The sequence below is a fragment of the Lagopus muta genome, chromosome Z, assembly GCF_023343835.1.
Source record: "Lagopus muta isolate bLagMut1 chromosome Z, bLagMut1 primary, whole genome shotgun sequence".
Classification (NCBI taxonomy): domain Eukaryota; kingdom Metazoa; phylum Chordata; class Aves; order Galliformes; family Phasianidae; genus Lagopus; species Lagopus muta.
In genome coordinates, this window is record NC_064472.1 from 44,038,866 (window position 1) to 44,056,992 (window position 18,127).

General features: G+C 39.5%; 1 protein-coding gene across 1 annotated transcript in view; it reads right to left on the reverse strand.

Annotated features, from left to right (window-relative positions):
• Positions 1–18,127, reverse strand: part of CPLX1 (complexin 1) — a 105,887-nt gene that overhangs the window by 26,849 nt on the left and 60,911 nt on the right. The window lies entirely within an intron of this gene.

Below are 18,127 nucleotides of genomic sequence, written 5' to 3' on the forward strand. Positions count from 1 at the left end.
TTTATCTTTATGGATGAAAACTTCAGGAAGAATTTGGTCCAGGGAGTTTTCAAGCTTTTATATCCCTCCCTCTTCTCACTCCAGCCAGGAGAGAGGAAAGCAAGCTATCAGAAATCTATTCATATTTCAAATTTGATTGTTCAATTCTGGTATCACCAGTGGCTTAGGAGTAGTTAGGTGAAGTAGAATCATGAGCAAGCAGAGCAATGATCCTACCCTAGCACCATCCAATGCACAATTTCGTTCCTGCCTGTAATTGTCTGAGAGAATGCAGAACAATTTATGACTGCACACAATGTATTTTTACCATGAAATGTTTTTTTTCCCTCTTCTTTAAATTTAAATTTTATTATTTTAATAAATTTCAACAATGGTTTTGAGTAGAGCTGCAATTTTTAAGAGTAATGGAACTCCTCTCATTTTCACCACTGAACTGCAGGCTTGTTGGCTAGAATGAACTCTGCCTACAGCATTGTTACTGACGATGATTCATTGCATTTTTCATGTTATGTTATTTCTTGCTCTTCATCTGATGTGCTGTAAAGGAAAGAGGTTTTCTGTACATTCTATAGCCTCTCCTTATCTCCTTAGTGTAAACCTTCACTAGTCTGGACTAATCATTCACAAGACTCAGCTAGGAACTACACACTTGACAGGGATTCTGTTGGCAATATATATTTAAGGCTAACAATTCATATGTGATATTTTGCCATACCTAAGAACATCCTATGACATTATGAATCAAACTTCTAAACATACACAAGAGTCAGTTCAGCCTTTCATCCTAAGACTGTCAAATACAAACTCACTGGTACTATCTTACCTATATTTCTTTTTTGGATATATCAATCTCAGTGGCCCAATTCCTAGTATCTACAATATCGGACATCTAAGTTTGCTCTTTTAATGTGTCAGAGCTGTTACTGTCCGGTTGTGACTGACTTAAAAAAAAAATCACCTTATATACACTATTTGTGCCTCCTCTTCCCAGAAAAAAAATATATATATAAAATAAAATTAAAAAAATTGACCACTGCTGGCACTTTCCAATATTATTAATAGTTTTACAGCATTCACTTCATTGCAAATCAATAATATTGGGGTTATTCTTTCTCAATACATTCTTTTTAATCACCTTTTTATTGCCCTTAATTCTATCAGTTTTAAATTTCTACTTTTGCTCTTTTTCCTTGTTTATAAATTTTGCAACATTTTATCACAATGACTGTATTATTGTTCCTCAGTTTCTTCATGATTATCCCTCCCACCTTAGCATTGCAAATATAGTCTAAGCTCTGCTAATAGCACTTTATTCCTGCATGCAGCAGAACCCAGCAGCTCATACCAGATATTACCTGCTGTCCAGGAATGCACTGAGAACTGGGAGTGACCAGCAGCTGCACAGCTGGCCTCAGAAATAGTTGCCAGGTATCTACCACCTCTACCACCATTCACCACACATACAGAAGCTTTTTTTTTTTTTTTTTTTTTTTTTAAAGGAGTGCCTTTAAATCTTGACTGATTTTTTTTTTTTTCTATTTTGCGCCTTGCTATGAGCTAGTAAAAATTATGTTCTGTTATGGCTTAAACAGACAAAAGACATAGGAAAGACCTATTTAATTTATAGTGAGTGTTTTCTGATTATGTCAGTTATAATATCAAGTTCTAAAATTTTCTTTGAACAGTGATACTGTTTTAAGAGCAAAAAACAAATACAGACTGTTTGAAAAGCGGTCATGTAGCAGAAGGGCTGATATCTTGGGTTAGACAAACCAGAAACGACCAACATCCACAAAAACTCACACAGAAAGAGTTGAAATATTTACATAGAAATGAATGCAAACCTTCTCCTTTGCAGTATGTGCAATATACACGGTAAAACAACCCTGCATTTTTTGATAAGAATACTTTCTTTGGCTAACAAAGAATCAGAATGCTCCAGATCTAATAGAATGGGAACCTGAAGAGAATACTGAAGAGCTTTTTTTCCATGATGTATTGAAGACATGCAGGGAGGAATAGGAAATAAAAAACATGAAACAAAAGAAATGGAAAACTGTCTTTTAGTGGAAAACATGAAAAATATTGTGATTAGCATAACAACATCACAGCTCTTTTACTAATCCATAAATTTGCATTTAAATTAAATACTGTAGATCATTTCTCTGCAGTTTAAGAATTCTAAATAAAAATGTCAGTTACTTTAACCTGTAGCTAGTATAATGCGTTGTTCGATGGTTTTTGTTTGTTTGTTTGATTGTTTTTTAAGTGAAAAAGTCATGCATGATTATCTTGTTTGTGCTCGTAATCAGCAACCTACTGTGACTTTGAATTAATCGAGATTCAACATTTTTTTCCTCCAGGGGTGAGAGATACAAAAGGACATGGACTCAGAAGAAGCTTGTATGCATCTATTCTTGCTATGCTCTGGTAGTCTTTCAAATGGGATGACTCCTTAAATGAACACTCTGTGCACGTGAGTGATGGGAACTGTGGCAAACTTAAGCTCTGCTGTCATCATTAGGACGCAATCTGTATCAGGATCAATACTGGCACTTCTCTCACACAGAGTGTTTTGCTCTTAGCTGTAATATCATCTTCCAAAAACGTTCTGCCTCCCAGCTGAAGGCAGCTGGCTAAGAAAGGAGCCAGACAAGTCCTTGCAGTATCATAAACCAAATTGTCAAGAAGCACGGAGGAAGACAGGCTGTGCATAAAGCTAGTCCACACCATACCCCCTCTCTGCATCTTCTCCTCTCACTTTGGCATGCCCCTATTACAGTGCCCTCATGACAGAGATAACACTAAAACTAAGTGCATGGTGCACTTCCCAGGTGGGACCAAAATTCTCCCAATCACTCCACATAACTGAATTTCTTGCCTTTGAATTCTGATTTTGTAAACCATCTTATGTTTTTGCATGGCGAGGAGAATACTGCAAGCAACACTGCCAGGTTTTACAGAAAGGAGAGCTGTGTTTGAAAGTATGATCATTAGGAAACACATAGATCACAAATTTCATTGCATTTCATTGTACTGTGTTTTATTAATTAAAATCATGATAAATCAATCCAATGTAGCATTTTCTTAGTTCTGAACCAGCTTATGAATTAGTCTGTTTACATAGGCATCCCATGATGCAGCTTCCAGATTGATTTTTCATTCATCTAGTGAAGTTGTTCATTGTGCCCTTGATTACAGTAAAGCTTGAGTGACCTCAATTCTCCTAGCAAGACCCAGGTGCTATAATAACTATTACTGTACTTTGTCAACACTTCAGAGCTTTCAGGTCTGATTTTAATTATAGGAGCTGTGACATTTTTAGTATCTCCCAAGCAACTGCTTTACTTTGCAGTCATGATGCTCTGATTACAAAATGCATGGGGAAGTTCTGCTGCAAGACAGCTTTACTAGGAAGAGGCACAGCTTTGTCCCATGTGGTTCTTCCCAAATTCCTTCAAAGAATGCTTACCAAGTGTCAAAGGTTTTAAATCTGTATTTTAGGCTTCGTCAGAATCTTGTACAAAGAAATGCACATAATAGTGCAGAGCTTAACAACGTTATTTGTGAGCCATCACTGAGCAAATGTCAAGAAATTCTTCTAATAAAGCAGTGTTATGTTGTGTATTCAGGGCTTACTGTGCGTACGTGTGAGGTACAGGAATCAATTTCATACTGTTTGGTAATATCAGGACAGACAAAATATAGTGGCCTCAATACACCTGACTTACACACTCCCTTGTAAATTAATAGCTGGATCCTCATCAGTGTTTTACATCAAGCTGGGGAAATTCAAGGATTTCAATAATTACGTTTTGGGAAAAAAAACAATAAAATTTCTTCCTACCTATTTCTTCCTTCTTCAGGCCACTAAGAGGAAAACAGTCTATATCCATCAAAAGAATCCTTTCACTAAGCCTGAAGTATATGTTCTCAGTTCTGGATATTCTTACTAAAAGCAGATGGTAAAAAAGACATCCTTGGCACTGTTCATAAAGCCACTATGCTTATACCAGTACTCTCATTCACACTGTGTTGTGGTTAAGACGCTTACTAAGATACACACTGTAGGGAGGTGGTTTGAAATGCCATCTCCTGCCAGGATTTCACTATATGCATTAATTGTATGCAAGGAATACCACAAAAGTAATGCCTCCTATTTTATGATGTTGGCCCACAATGTCAGAGACAGATGGTGGTATGGCAGTAGAGGTCAAACCTTCCCACAAATATTTCATTAAATTTTATTGCCATATAGCAGATGGCAGCAGCGGAGCAGCCTGAGACAGTGGTTTCTGATATCAAAGTGTGCATGAAGCAAAGGTGTGTCACTGAGTTGCTCTGTGTGGACAAAACTTCACCCACTGACATTTATCAGTGCTTGTGGAATGTTTCTGGAGATGAAACAGTGGCTGTGAGCACAGTGAAAGCCGGACTGCATAGGCAATGTTCTCCTAGCAATAATGCCTAGCAATCATAGCAGCTGTGAAACAATGGGCTACCTCTGCTGGTATGGATTGTTACAAACACAGGATGTAGGCTCCTGTTCATCATTGGCAAAAATGCAGAGCTAGTGGAGATGGCTGTGTTGAAAAGGAATGTTTTGTGGCTGAGAATTTGCTCTATCAAGTGGTGTTATTGTGCTCTTTGTAACTTTTGTATTTTCCACGTAAATGAATAGGAGAATTAATTTCAGAATGAACTAAGAAAATCACCACAGATATCAAAGTCACTGGAAATGTAGGTCTCAGAAGTGTCCAATTAGTGACACCTGTTGAAAATGTTAACTGAGAATGAAAACTTTTGCCTAAGTTTTATCAACATTCTGGTTTCATAATTATGTTAAACAGATTTAAGTCAGTTTAATGGAATCAAACTACTGGAACTTCTTACATTCATTTGGTTATGTGCATCATTAAATTAAAAAGACAAAGAATTTTCAGGCAGGTCAGATCTAACTCAGTACAAGATGCTGAAATTGCTCTCAGCATTTAAAATCCCAAGTTTACTCATGAGGAATAGCTGTATTTTGCAGTGGGAAGCTGCCCCTTGGAAACTTAGGATCAGTCAGTGGAAGAAGAACAGAGTCTTACTTTTTTATTCATGTTCTAATCCTATTTTGCATTTGTGAGGCAAGCACAGATAAAGAGCAGTGCTGTGAACACAAATCGACCATGCAATGTAAATAGCACCAGTTTTCAGCTAGAGGGTGGGATAGAAAAATCAATAAAAATGTTGGTGTCTTGAGTAATCCTCAACTACTGTGATTGTAGTTGCCAACTAAGTTCACTCAGAGGTTTTGCCAAAGATCTCATAGAAAAGACTTGTGATCCAACCGCAAGGGCACAGGGTGACTCTTAGACGGGCTCTAATGTGACACATCAGAGTGACAGGCAGACTACAACCAGCGTAAATGACAGGCCTTTCTCCTTGACTCTTAGTAAGCCTGTCAAACTAAGCTGAATGCTAAATCTGCAAGAAAATAAAAGTTTGAACAAGGGATCACATACCTCTGTCAAGGGAAAGTGCCTCCAGAGCAGAGCAGCCAGCTTTCTCCTCTTTCCCTTACAGTGTCAGATCCCCTGCAGGAGCAGGAATAGCCCCATCTGACAGTTTGTGATTTGAGGTTCTCCCATTACCTCTCTAAAGTGAAGCCACAGAGCTGCTCCTACATCCTTCAACACCCACGTACACTTTTAAAGCCTGTAGCAGCACAAAATCACCCCAAACCATTTGCCAAACACCCAGTCTGAATCACAGAAGAATGGCCATTCATCCAAAAGTAGATAAGTCCTTGTCACCATTCCTAATAAATTTTTTTGATAACGACTAAACTTTTTCTCTGTGCACTGAAATCTGACAATATATTATCTTCCTTTGCAACAAACTCTAAGAAATAGAACAGGAACAGCATCCTCTCCCTACAGGGAAATGAAACTAACCCTTTTCAACTGCTTATAAAGAGATGAAAGTCCATCGTCCTCTCACTGTCCACATACATCAGACATCCCAGCAAGACTTCAACACGAAGACTTTCTTGCAGTGCTCAGTTTTATCTGTGGTCCTCAGCTCCTTCTTTGCAATCTGCCTCCTCCTTCAAGACAACATAGGAGAAAGGCACACGAAGAACAAAAGCACACAGCAGAATTGAGAATATAAGAATTATTGCCACTTTTATGAAGGAGGTAACAAAAGAGTGAGAACTGTTTCTCTAAATTAGAAAGGATAGATTTGAAAAGACTGGAAGACTAGTTGGCACAATGATAAAAAACATTGGCGTTGTACTTCTTATTTTATAAAACACTGTCAAACTTTTAGGAGTTAGTTAAAGCAAGCTTGGGGCTAGTTAACCACCTCAGATTTAAATATCTACATGTGAGATCAAGGAACAGATCCATTCAATTTCCTGAGGACTCTGCACCAAGGCTTTGTGGAGATCTGTACTTGTTCCATAAATATCTTTCTCTGTTGCTGCTTTAAATTTTCACATTTACCTCCCCTGTCAGAGGTTCTGAGGAGCACAAACACAATAGAGAAGGGCTGTAATAGTGGCAAGGAGGTCAGGAGGTATGAATAGTCACCAAGAAGATGGAGAATATCCCAGATGTCTTGCTCTCGTAAATCTCCCAGCCCCACTCCCAGAGTAAATTCAGCTAAATTTAATCCACAGACTCAAATTCCTCAGCTGAACTAAAAGCCCGTGTTATGCTAGACTAACTGAAAACATTTAGGAGCAGAAAGGTCTTGTTTGTCATTTGATTTTAGATTGACTGCAGAAAGTGGAGGTGCTCCTTTTCAACTCACTGGAGGCAGTTTGCTAGCTTCCTGCTGTCTCAACAAACCTAACAGCCCCTCCTAATTGCAGTGCATGGAAATCTGTGATAACAACATCAGAGCACAGTAAATGTGAAGATAGCAAGTGTGAATTTTCTAGCGAGATAAGCAGCTGGAACAAGCACACAGACTTAATGAGGCTGAACCCCTGCTTCTCTGCAATATCTTTTTGCTACTTTTATTACAGAATATTAGAAAGCACCCACAGGGATCACCTAAGCCCCACACAGGACCACCCATGACCACTGCTCTGAGGAGCCTGTTCCACCCGCCTCTGCTGCAGACCCTTTCCCTGACCCCCAGCTGCCCTCCCCTGACGCAGCTCCATACCGTTCCCTCAGGCCCTGTCGCTGTCACACAAAGCAGAGCTCAGCACTGCCCTCCGCTCCCTGTGAGGAGCTGCAGCCGCCATGAGGACTCCTCTCAGCTCCTCTGCTCTGCGCTAAGCAGACACGAGGAATGTGGCTGCTCTTGATGCATTTTGCCCTCTGAACCCTTTAGTATCTTCATCACCCTCCTTCAGACACTCCCTTGTAGTTTCATGTCCCTCATGTTTGTGGCACCCAGCCTGCAGGCAGTGCTGGAGGTGAGGCCGCACAATGGGACAAGCCCCTCCCCTCATCCAGCTGACAGTGCTGGGCCTGGTGCATCGCAGAGCGCAGTTGGTCCTTTCCATTTCATTTCTAGCTTTGTGTATGGGAGCTTTAGTTTCAGCTGCTTTGTTATAAACTTTGGGCTGTTTGTGTCTTTCCTTCTGCTGGTATGCTGAGAAGCTGAGTTTGTATTCTAAGCAGTGTGTCCTGGCTGCTGGTGTGGCCTCACCTCAAGCATTGTGCAGTTTTGAGCATCACAATATAAGAAGGACATAAAACCGTTAGAAAGTACACAGATGAGGGTTACAAAGGTGGTGAAGGGTCTGAAAGGCAAGACATATGAGGAGAAGCTGAGGTCCCTTGGTTTGTTCAGGCCAAAGCAGAGAAGGCTGAGGTAAGGCTTTGTGGACATGGTGCTACTTCTCCCCCAGAAGCAAATTCTCTATCTTCCTCAGCATGGTCTGAAGAAGGCCACAGACCTCCTCCTGAATCAGCAAGAGTGCTGGCCTGGTCTGCACCCCCAGACTGGACATCTCACACTATAGTCTGGTAAGAATAAGTTAAGTTTACTTCAGGACTGCCTCAAAACTGGCCAGTGAGGAAGGAAACTCCTGAGTCCTGAGGCCCTCAAGAAGGCCATATGAATTGACAGTGAGAGGAATATGTAAGAAGCTGGAACAATTTTTGGCTCAAAATTGTTCAGCAGCACCCATCCATAAATAACCTGATCAACAAGCTTTTGGAGTTAATGGTTACAATAAGCACAGCGGTAAGTGAAACATACGTAGCTAGGCAAACAGGAGAAACCTTTTTAGCTGTTGCTTCTTTTGAGCATTCAAGCTGGCTTATGGGTGTCACCTCAGAGGAGAGGACCACCATGCAGTCAGCGAGCATACCTAGCAGCCCACCATGCGACAACTGTGTTATCAGCTGCTGATTACCCTACAGGAGGGGCGTGTACTACAGACATACTGCTGCTGCCGATGAACAAAACATAAGTGCCCCTAGCAACTACCAATGCCCCTGATGAACAAAACATAAATGCTCCTGACAACTACAGCAAGTCCTGATGAACGAAACAGAAGTGCCCTTGGCAACCAACTGCTACCCCTGGCAACCATAAATAGGATAAAAACCCAAGGAGTTACAAGGCAGAATGGGTATCCCCTCCACCGAACTGCAGCCAAGCAGGTTAACAAGACGTCCCTGACCACCTTGCTGCCTCCCTATGGATCAATGAGATGTCACTGGATTTTTGGTGGTGATTATTCCTGCTTTGTAAACCGTTCACTAGGATTTCTCTCTAACTTTCCCATCTTTCCCACATGCCTTAGTTGCTTAGAATTTGTAATAAGTCAATTGGATAGCATTTGGCTTAATTTGCTGCCTTAATCTTCCTCCAGGTATATTATAAATGTTGAATCATCTCCTCCAATAATTAAGACAATATGAAAACTCTCCATTTTTCCTCAGCATCACCAGTAGCAGTTAGAGCCCATGGGGAATGCACTGCAAAGGCAGGCAAAGACTATGCAGCTACCACAAACAAAGCATGCCCTAAACTTCTCAGATTTGCCCAAATTCAGATCTGACCTTCTACTAACAGTCTTCTATCAGGCACATGAGGTGACTAATTCTCTCTGACAGTCTTAAATTCCATGCTGATGAAAACTCCAAGCAATGTCAGAATCAGCATGAAGTCACATCTTGCTGTAAGGAAGCAGCTGCATTTCAAAGCTTGTGTCTAGCTCTGATAACTTTTAACAGCAAAGAATGTTGTATCCATTAGCAGAATAGTGAAGGCATCAGGCTGATTTCTCAAGCAGGTGTAATTCCACTAGTCTCATTAAGTCCTGGTAAGTTATCTGTTCATCCAAGATTCAGATAATGAACTGCCAATATAAGAGACATAATGTAGCTAATGTCTGATTTGAAGCAGTAGTGAGAGTCCTTTGGCTGTAGCAAAAATAAAATAGACCTTAATATCCTGTTTCATGACCTTGACAGTCCTTGAATTAGCTTGACATTAAAAAAAAAATTAAAAAAAAAAAAGCAATCCCACAGCTGTACATGGGAAAAAAAAAATGATGTAATGCTGTAGCTGTACTTATTACAGACAACAGTACTGATTAAATTACCTCCATACCATTTGCATTTTGAGGCTGACACAAGCAGCATGATCTAGAACAGTCTAACTATATTAAAAGACTAAACAAAAAAAATATGAGGGGGAGGTGCTGGAAAGAACTCAAAGTTCCTCTAGTCACTTAGTGAAATTTTACACCATCCTGATTAAGGGGCTTTTTTGCTGAAGAAAGAATTTTTTTTTTCCTCAAAACAAGAAAGAAATAAGTAAAATGTTCTGCCTATAGGTACAAAGTGAGTGTGCTCATATCCTTGTTTTAGACAAGAGCTAAATTCCAGATGGTCTTGGCTCTGCTGGCTAAGAAAGTTCCAAGTGGCAGTTTGGGCAATGCAGCCACTTCCAGAGAGCAGTAGCAAGGGGAACAAGGTCTGAAATGGTCTCTGCTTCCACATTCTTAACTTTTGTCATGAATTATTGCCTGAGGAAGTGCCTAGGGTATGAGGAAAAGAAGAAAATCCATTTTCATGAAGATCAGATTACACGCTAGGCATCCAGCTCTGGAAATCTATTTCCAATTCAGCTACTGCATGGTTTTGGGCAAGTTGCTTCCATTTCCCATGACTCAGTTTTTTGACTCAGTGTAATTCACCAACAGTAATGCCATACATACACTTAAAATACATACTCTGGAGCTGTCTTGACGAAGAAAACATTTTGTGCATAATTAGGTCTTGCTGGCTGGTGTATAAAAAGCACCATGTGGCTACACTTGCATTTGCAAAGAAGCATCAAAAAGGCAGAAATAGAGCTACCTTCCTGAGATGAATGATATTATTATATTTTTCATAGTGAATCCAGGCAGAAATACTCTGAAAGACCAGCCATCATTTTCTTCTTAGCTCCATTTTTACGAGCTTGGAAAGTTCCTGCCTTGGAAAACGAGCAAGAATGAATGGCCAAAACTGGGACACACCGTGGGCTGTGTCTACCATGCTGGAAGATTGCAGACCTTGCAATGAAGGAACAATGGATTCAGCAAGCATATAGGAAGCTTTCCTTCCTTCTTCATACAGTTATTTTGATCTGTCAGTGACAGGATGGCTGTAAATGCTACCACCAAATTTGCTATAGCTCAAATAACTCAATCATAGCCACTTGCAAATCACTGCTAGTCCTCTGAACAAGGGCAGGTCACTCTTGCACTTTCTCAGGCTATGGACTACACATGGAAAAAGGTGAATGCAGACTGCTACTCAAACTAGAATAAATAAAGGTTTTGTCACACTGCAAACATTCCCATTGTGTCAATCTTCTTCCATTTGCATGTACAAAGAAAAAGTATCTTTCAAATTATATAAAATCTATTCAATCTCTTCCTATATACATATTTCTTTGTATTTGCACTCAAATCAGACAATATACAGTGGCTGTGCAGTTTTCTGCAGTGTAGCCAGTTTGCTCTGAAAACAAACAACCCCAAGACCTCCAAACCAATCGAACTCCTTAAACAGTAGTTCAACCAGCAGAAAAAAGTGCACAGGGGAAAGAGAAAGAGGTTGTATAGTGTGATGAGACAAAAAAATTACCAACAGCTATTGTCTTCCCACTTTTCCTCTGGAGGTAACATGAATAAGTAACTGATGGGTTACTGATGGAGGGCTGAGGAGATTTTTGTTACAAAGAATTTCTTAATGGAAATGCTGGATATTTGTTTCCGAACAGATCATATGGCAATGGAGTATCCTCGCATGCCATCCCGGTATGTATTGGACAGTGAGGTGACAGAACAGCTCCTCCGATGGGGTGGCTGGTCAGACACAGATGCTCAGTTACAATGATATTGGAAAAGAGCTTGCAATATCCTATTTTGGGAGATCTACTGTTCTTGCTTTTACAAGCCAGAGCCAAATGTCTGGAGTTCATATTTCAAGAAGCCAGGAGGTCTTGAGACACCACTCATAAGTCTTCCCAGCACCAATCACTGTGTGTCACCTCCATGGGTTTATTTTGCACTCAATCCAGAATTGGTGAATCCTCGTGCCAGCAATGTGCATGGGTTTTGCCAACCAGCTCAGTAGAACAGAAGTAGTTTAAGTGAGGATTTCAGTAGAATAACTCTAAAGGCAACCCAATTAGTGCATAATGGTAAAAAAAGCTGTATTTCAAGAGACATTTCAGTAAGTTCAGAAGTATCACCCAATGGGATCTAGTTAGCAAGTATCCAAAGTGACATCTACTGGTGTAAATTTGGATTAGCAAGAAATGTAGGAATGAAATTACAGTAGAGCTGCACAAAAAGAGCTGCAGGGTGAACCCTTAGGTATTAATGGGGGAATAAGCAGCTGGAAACTGAACATGCTGAGTTCTTCTAAATAGCTGAACCTCTAGATCTTACTGATGGAGAGATGTCAGGTTTTTTGTTGTTTTTTTTTTTTTTTTGAGTTGAAACGTGCTTCCTTTTTGCTTATGTTAAAAATGGCCTGAACCTACAACACACAGAGGAATCCACAAAGGTTTTCCCACTAGGGAAGAACAGTTATTTAAATGTTAAGACCTTGCAAATACACCTTCATTCAGACTTCCTAGGGAATTCTATAAATGTGGCTGGATTCATGAAGACAAAGACATACTGCATATCCTGGAAACTTTCATGGAAATATAAAGATGAAATTGCAAGGGTTAGCTAAGTACAGATTTCTTTGAATAAATCCAAAGATGACTGTTTAATACTGGCCCTCAAGCTCCTTGGCTGGGACAGCAGTCCCTGCTGAAAAGTACATCTGGGAGGTCAGTGTTCTTTCTTTCAGCCTTCAAGAGATGCTGCTGAACTAAGGCATATCCAGATAACTTTGCTACCTTCAGCTTTCTAACTGTGCTCTCTGGTATTGGAGGTTTGTCAGTCTTTTTCCAAAAGACTGTCACCTGCCTCACAGCCAAGTGAGACTTTTACAGAAATACAAAGCAGAAATGCAAACCTGGCAAGAGTAATTCCAAAGGCTGAGAGTGCTGGAGAAGAAAAATAGGTAGTTTAGAAAGATGTTAATGGCCTTTACTCTGAAGTGTTCCATACTAAAGATTTTTACTCAATGTTACAGAGAAAAGTGATATGAGACTTTGAGAATTTAGATCAGAGACAACACAGGCTGGCCAGGACATTCTTGCATGGATCAGGTTGGTACAGAAGTTCTGGCAGGAGGAAAGTCTAGTACAGTTCAAATTGTCTTTATCATCTTTACTGTCTCCAAATGCCAGTATGAAAATGACCTACAGTGGTATGGTTCCCCCTCAGTCACCTCACCTGCAAATGTCCTTTCCTTCCTTTACTCTGCCTGCATTTAATCCAGCTTCCACAGTCCTCAATAGCCAATGAATCAAATCTGTCTAGATATGCACTAAACACTTCAGGACATGTCCTTGCAGCTTATAGCCAGAGAAACCCATGATTAATTTGTTGTAAAGAATGCAATTCTGCTTGATCATCATCATTAGTGATGTTACGATTGTATCCACTCACCCAGCAGCTTACTTCTGTGAATGCACAATGCAATCCCTGTCCTACAGAGCATCACACTGGGAATATCATAATCAGATCTACTGCTTTCTCATAGTCAGAGTGCTTGTGATGCACTTGTAAACACTCTCCTGTCTATAGCACAGATAGTACCAGCACTAACCTAAATAAGCAAGGAATGTTTTTTTTCTTTACTGTAGGTTTTGGGCTTTTTGAAACTATCAAAAGCACAAAAAGACTCAAGTAAATAAAATCTTTCAATTTATGTAATACATAGATATTTCTGAAAATCTCTTAACATTTTCACACTGAACAACAATAAGCACAGCTTAATGCTTAATTAGATCACATATGCTGGTAAAAGTTCACATCACTGGTTTAATACCAATGATTTAAAAGGGAACAGACAGGCTGTTTCACTGAGATGTGAATGTTATTATTTGAATTGTAGAACTGAGGAAAATCTCTTCCTCATCTTTTGACACACAAAGAATACAATTTTTTTATTTTTTTTTTTCCGGTTGTTGATAGCCTTCAATGAAAAATGTAATATAAATTTCTTCCTCCTAACAAAGACTGAATCTTCAGAACTGGGTTTTCAAGCAGTGAAATTTCATACCTTTTAACAGGAATTTTTAAACCTCTTGCCAGTACCTAGCCAAGAATGAAATGTTCCATAAATGCACTAACACAGGAGAGTTTAGCTAGCATTGTGAAGCTGTTTCATAGCAACAAAGTTTTACCAAAGTTAAGTTTGCACAGCTGAGCTTGCAGAATATTTTTGAAGGTTTGAAACTGTTGGAAAACAGAGTCAGGTCACATTCTGGTTTACTTCTGCCCTATGACCAGTTACAGATGCAAATATACAAATGAAATATAAAGTAAATAATTATGTTACATAGTTACATTGCATGTTGATTATATGAAACAAGAATCTAAGGCTAGAGCAGAAAGTTCTGCTTGTCCTTTTGTCTGAACGATTTATCACTAAAAGTGAGTTTCAAAAGCAGTAAAAAAATAAAAAGGAAGAAGAAAGCAGTATTATAAGAATACTTTCCTTCTGGAGAGTACAAAAGCCTTAACTTCTCCAACTGTCAGTAATCCAAATATTCTAACATCACTTAACTTCAATCATGGAGATATTGAAACTACGGAAGTCCAAATATGTTCAAAGAACAGGAAATTTTTCATGTTTTTCATAGGACATGGACATTTCCAAATACTGCAGAGAATCTTATTGCCTACAGATGAAAATTTCTAATCAACTGAGAGCATTTAACTGCCCAAATGGAAGCTAAGAAATAATGGCTCTAATCAAGAGACAGATGGACTCACACTTAACCAGAACAAGGACTGCACATTTTCCTATTGTCTGATATGCTGCCTACAGGAGCAAACACCAGCATTCTCAACACCATTTTCTCATTGCCAGCCAACACTGAGACAAGCAAGTGCTGCATATCAGGGCCAGCTGATGCAAAGAGATGTCAACATTCTTTTGCCACCAGGGCTTTAAATACATAATGACTTTTTTTTTTTTTTTTTTTTTTTTTAACTCAGAATATAGAAAGCAAACAAACATTTTTTTCCCTTTCCAAATAAATCTCAGAAGAATTAGGGAGATATATCTACCTCGGGTAAAGGTCTTGTGGGTATCTTAATCAACTATGCAAAAGAAAGCACAGCAACGATAAGAAGATGCTGCCTAGTAAGTGAGGCTGGGATGGCAGAGATGAAGTACTGTACATCTGCTTATTAAACAAGCCGTTCAGCTCATTGCATACAATGAGAGAAGTGTGGTTTCTAGTATCACAAACAGAACACGACTGTGCCACTAAGCAGCATGTCACAATCTTTAAACAGCATCCAGCAAAGTAAATTACATTCATAGAGGCAACTATGAATGTTTTTGAATTTTCTCTTTGCCACATTTATGTTTCTCATGCAGATTGCAAGCTGAGCTTTCAGGGCAGAAATTCTTTACAATATAACTAAACTTCACTTTTGTTCTCTACAGCACATAAGGCTAGTCAAAAACAAGCTACGTCAGAGACACTACCCCCATTTTACACTGAGAACTGAGTGTACAATAACTACTACAAACCTGAACTCTGTCTTGAAGCCAAGCCATTTGAACAGAGAACCACACTTAACCCATCTCTGTAAGGACAGTCCCAAGCTTTTGCTAACTTTCAGCGTGCACTCAGCAATATCCGTTTTCCAAAGCACGAGTAAGATTTGCAGGAAGCCATACTACAGGTATTATCTCACTAGCAGCTGAGATGGGTGGAGTGTTAATCACAAAGCACGTCCTAGAGCTCTCTCAGGCCTGCGTTCCACCACAATGGAGGAAACAGTTGTGTAATTAAGTAATTAGGCATTTTAACAGTGAGAAAAGTAAATAGATTTCACAGCCTGTGTATGCAGGTATATAACACAAGGTTATGGAGTAGGATATTCAACTCAAGAGCCCTGGAAACAAGATGGCTGTTCTTGCATGGCATGCTGATAGTTCCGGTGCTAGGCTCTTATCAAGCTAAAAGAGATATTACCTATTCATTGCCCCACCATCTGAGCATCAGGAACTGACTCATCTGGCTCAGGGGCATTAAAGGCCCCTCAGCAGTTTTGTCTGTGGCAGTCGAGTGTGACACCTTTCCCCAGAGACAGCTGTGGAAGAATCCAGAAGATGTATGAAGCAGCAGCATTCAGATCAAGCCTGGGTCAGACCTGGATCAGGCCAGAAAGCAAGCTCCATACATAGGATTTGGGGTAGGAGGAAGTTCTTCACACACTATCAATCCATTTTTGCATCAGAGTCTGAACTTTAATATTAGGAAGGAGCTGGCTTTAATGTCAGGTAGTAACTGGTGCCAAAAAAATTCAAAATGTCATCTCCAAATGTCATTCTTGAAAATTATTTCTAGACAAAAATGTTTTGTATTTTTTAATGAAAAAATATTTGGTTGCAGCATAATCTATTCTTTCATTACCCTAAAGATTCCTTGTGCCTGGCTGCCATGTTGGCTGAGTTCATATGTAACTTCAGTTTAACAGAGTGGATTAAAAACCAGAAGTTAGCTGGAGCATATGTACTGCATCATTCCTTTCAAGCTCCACCATGGCTCCCGTGTTTTCCTGATGCCATAGAAGAGAGATGTTATTCATGACAGTTCTTGAAGTACCAAGGTAAAAAGTCCAAAACAACATGAAAAATCAGTTGCTTCAGTTGACCTTGCGTAGAGCAATACTAGCTGATTCATGAAGCTGTTATGCTCTGAGCTGTGCCTGGTCTAATGGTGTGTCAGTGGCTGTGAGTCTGTGATCCAGGTGCTGTACTTTCAAACTCGTCTTCTGAATAAATAATCTATTTTTACTCACACTCTCAATTTACTTGCTCATTTCTTACTCCTTCGCATAAAAAGGAAAAAATCATCTGAGAGATGTCTAACATTTAAAGCTTCTCGAATATAGTTCATACTTGCTAACAACAGATTCTATTATCTAACACAGAAACTGTGTTTTGGCTTTCTACTCTTTTACATTTTCGTTTCCAGGACATGAAAATGACTTCTGTTTAAAGAGTCAAAGGTCATTCCTAAATGAACAAGGAAGGAAATAAACCAATTGCTTTTTTCTAGTCTTTTGAAACTATTTTCACAATTCTAGTCACCGAGTTACAATACTTGATCAAATTGATCTCTGCCAGGATAAAGCAATCTCCCTCTTTCACATCTGTCAAGCTGAAAAAAGGAAAAAAAAAAATCCCAAACTGCTCCTTCCTATAGCCTTATCTGTCTTCTCTGATTCTGCAGAAAACAGCTTCCTCTTTCAAACGCCATGCTATCTGAGATTATCCCCACAAGAGTAAACCAGTGAATGGGCTCCTGCATTTCACAAGACCCTGTTGCTAATATCAAATATAACCCACCACATTACTGTAAGAGCTGCAGTACAGAGCTTTGATTGAGATCAAACAACATTCCTCCAATTTACCCTCTATGCACAGCCAACAATTCGCCACTCAAAGCAACACTGATCAGGTATCAATGTATTTCCAAGAGACTTCCACACTCAGTACTCAGCTTGACTCAGCAAAGCTGTCAATGTCCATGGGAAACTGCTATCGGCTAGATGTTTCAGCCAAGCTTAAACTGTCTGCACCTATTCTATGATGGTCAAGGTCTCCTATGATTTGTAACAGTGAACACTTCAGGTGACGTCTATCTTTGTTTATCTAATATCAAGGCAAATGCAGTCCCCATCTATCTTGTCACTTCAGTGGCAAAGAAGAGCAGATAGTGACTGTTGGAAAAAAGGCATTAGGCCAGGTACCTGCAACTAGAAATTCATCACAGTTCTTAATGACAAAATCAGACCCATGTCAATGTTTAGAAACACATAAAACACAGTAAGTACACAGTGCACACGTTAACATATTTATATTAAAATGTTACAATACAGGGATACATACTAAATATGCCCCCCAAAATAACAGATTTTGACAAAGTTAAATTTCTGAATCTGTCTGTCTTATAACTAATACCTTCTCTTTAAGGATCATATGAATACCCTTGTCTGGCAGAAGCAGAGTCAGAGCCAGATGATTGACATTAAGTTCTATGCCTTCTTAAAAGCTTAAGCCCCAAATTCTTTATTTGCAGAACATTTCTTGATACCTCTTTCCAAGATGCTCTATGACTTAAGAGCAGCACATCCTTATTCACATTTCTGTCCTGAATCATAATGGTAGCATCAGAAGGTCAGCCTCATGTTGTCATTTTTTTGTTTATGCACAGGCACTCTCAGCAATGTGTTGAGACCTGAAGCTTTCTCCCAGGTACTCCTAGGTTTTCCTACTGCACTGTAGGCACAGTGCATGGTATATCTCTTATACTGAGCAGGACTTCCTCATTTAAAGTACAGTTTTCTGTCTAAAATTGTTATTAAACACGCCATGAGAGCTGAGCTACCATACCCCGTCCTCGCACTCAGCCTCTACTCCTTTCCAGACATTTTTTTCTTTGGCAAATGATGTAAACCATGGCACAAGACTTCACTATTAGGAACTTCTCCATTAACATTAGCCATGCTGTTTCCAAG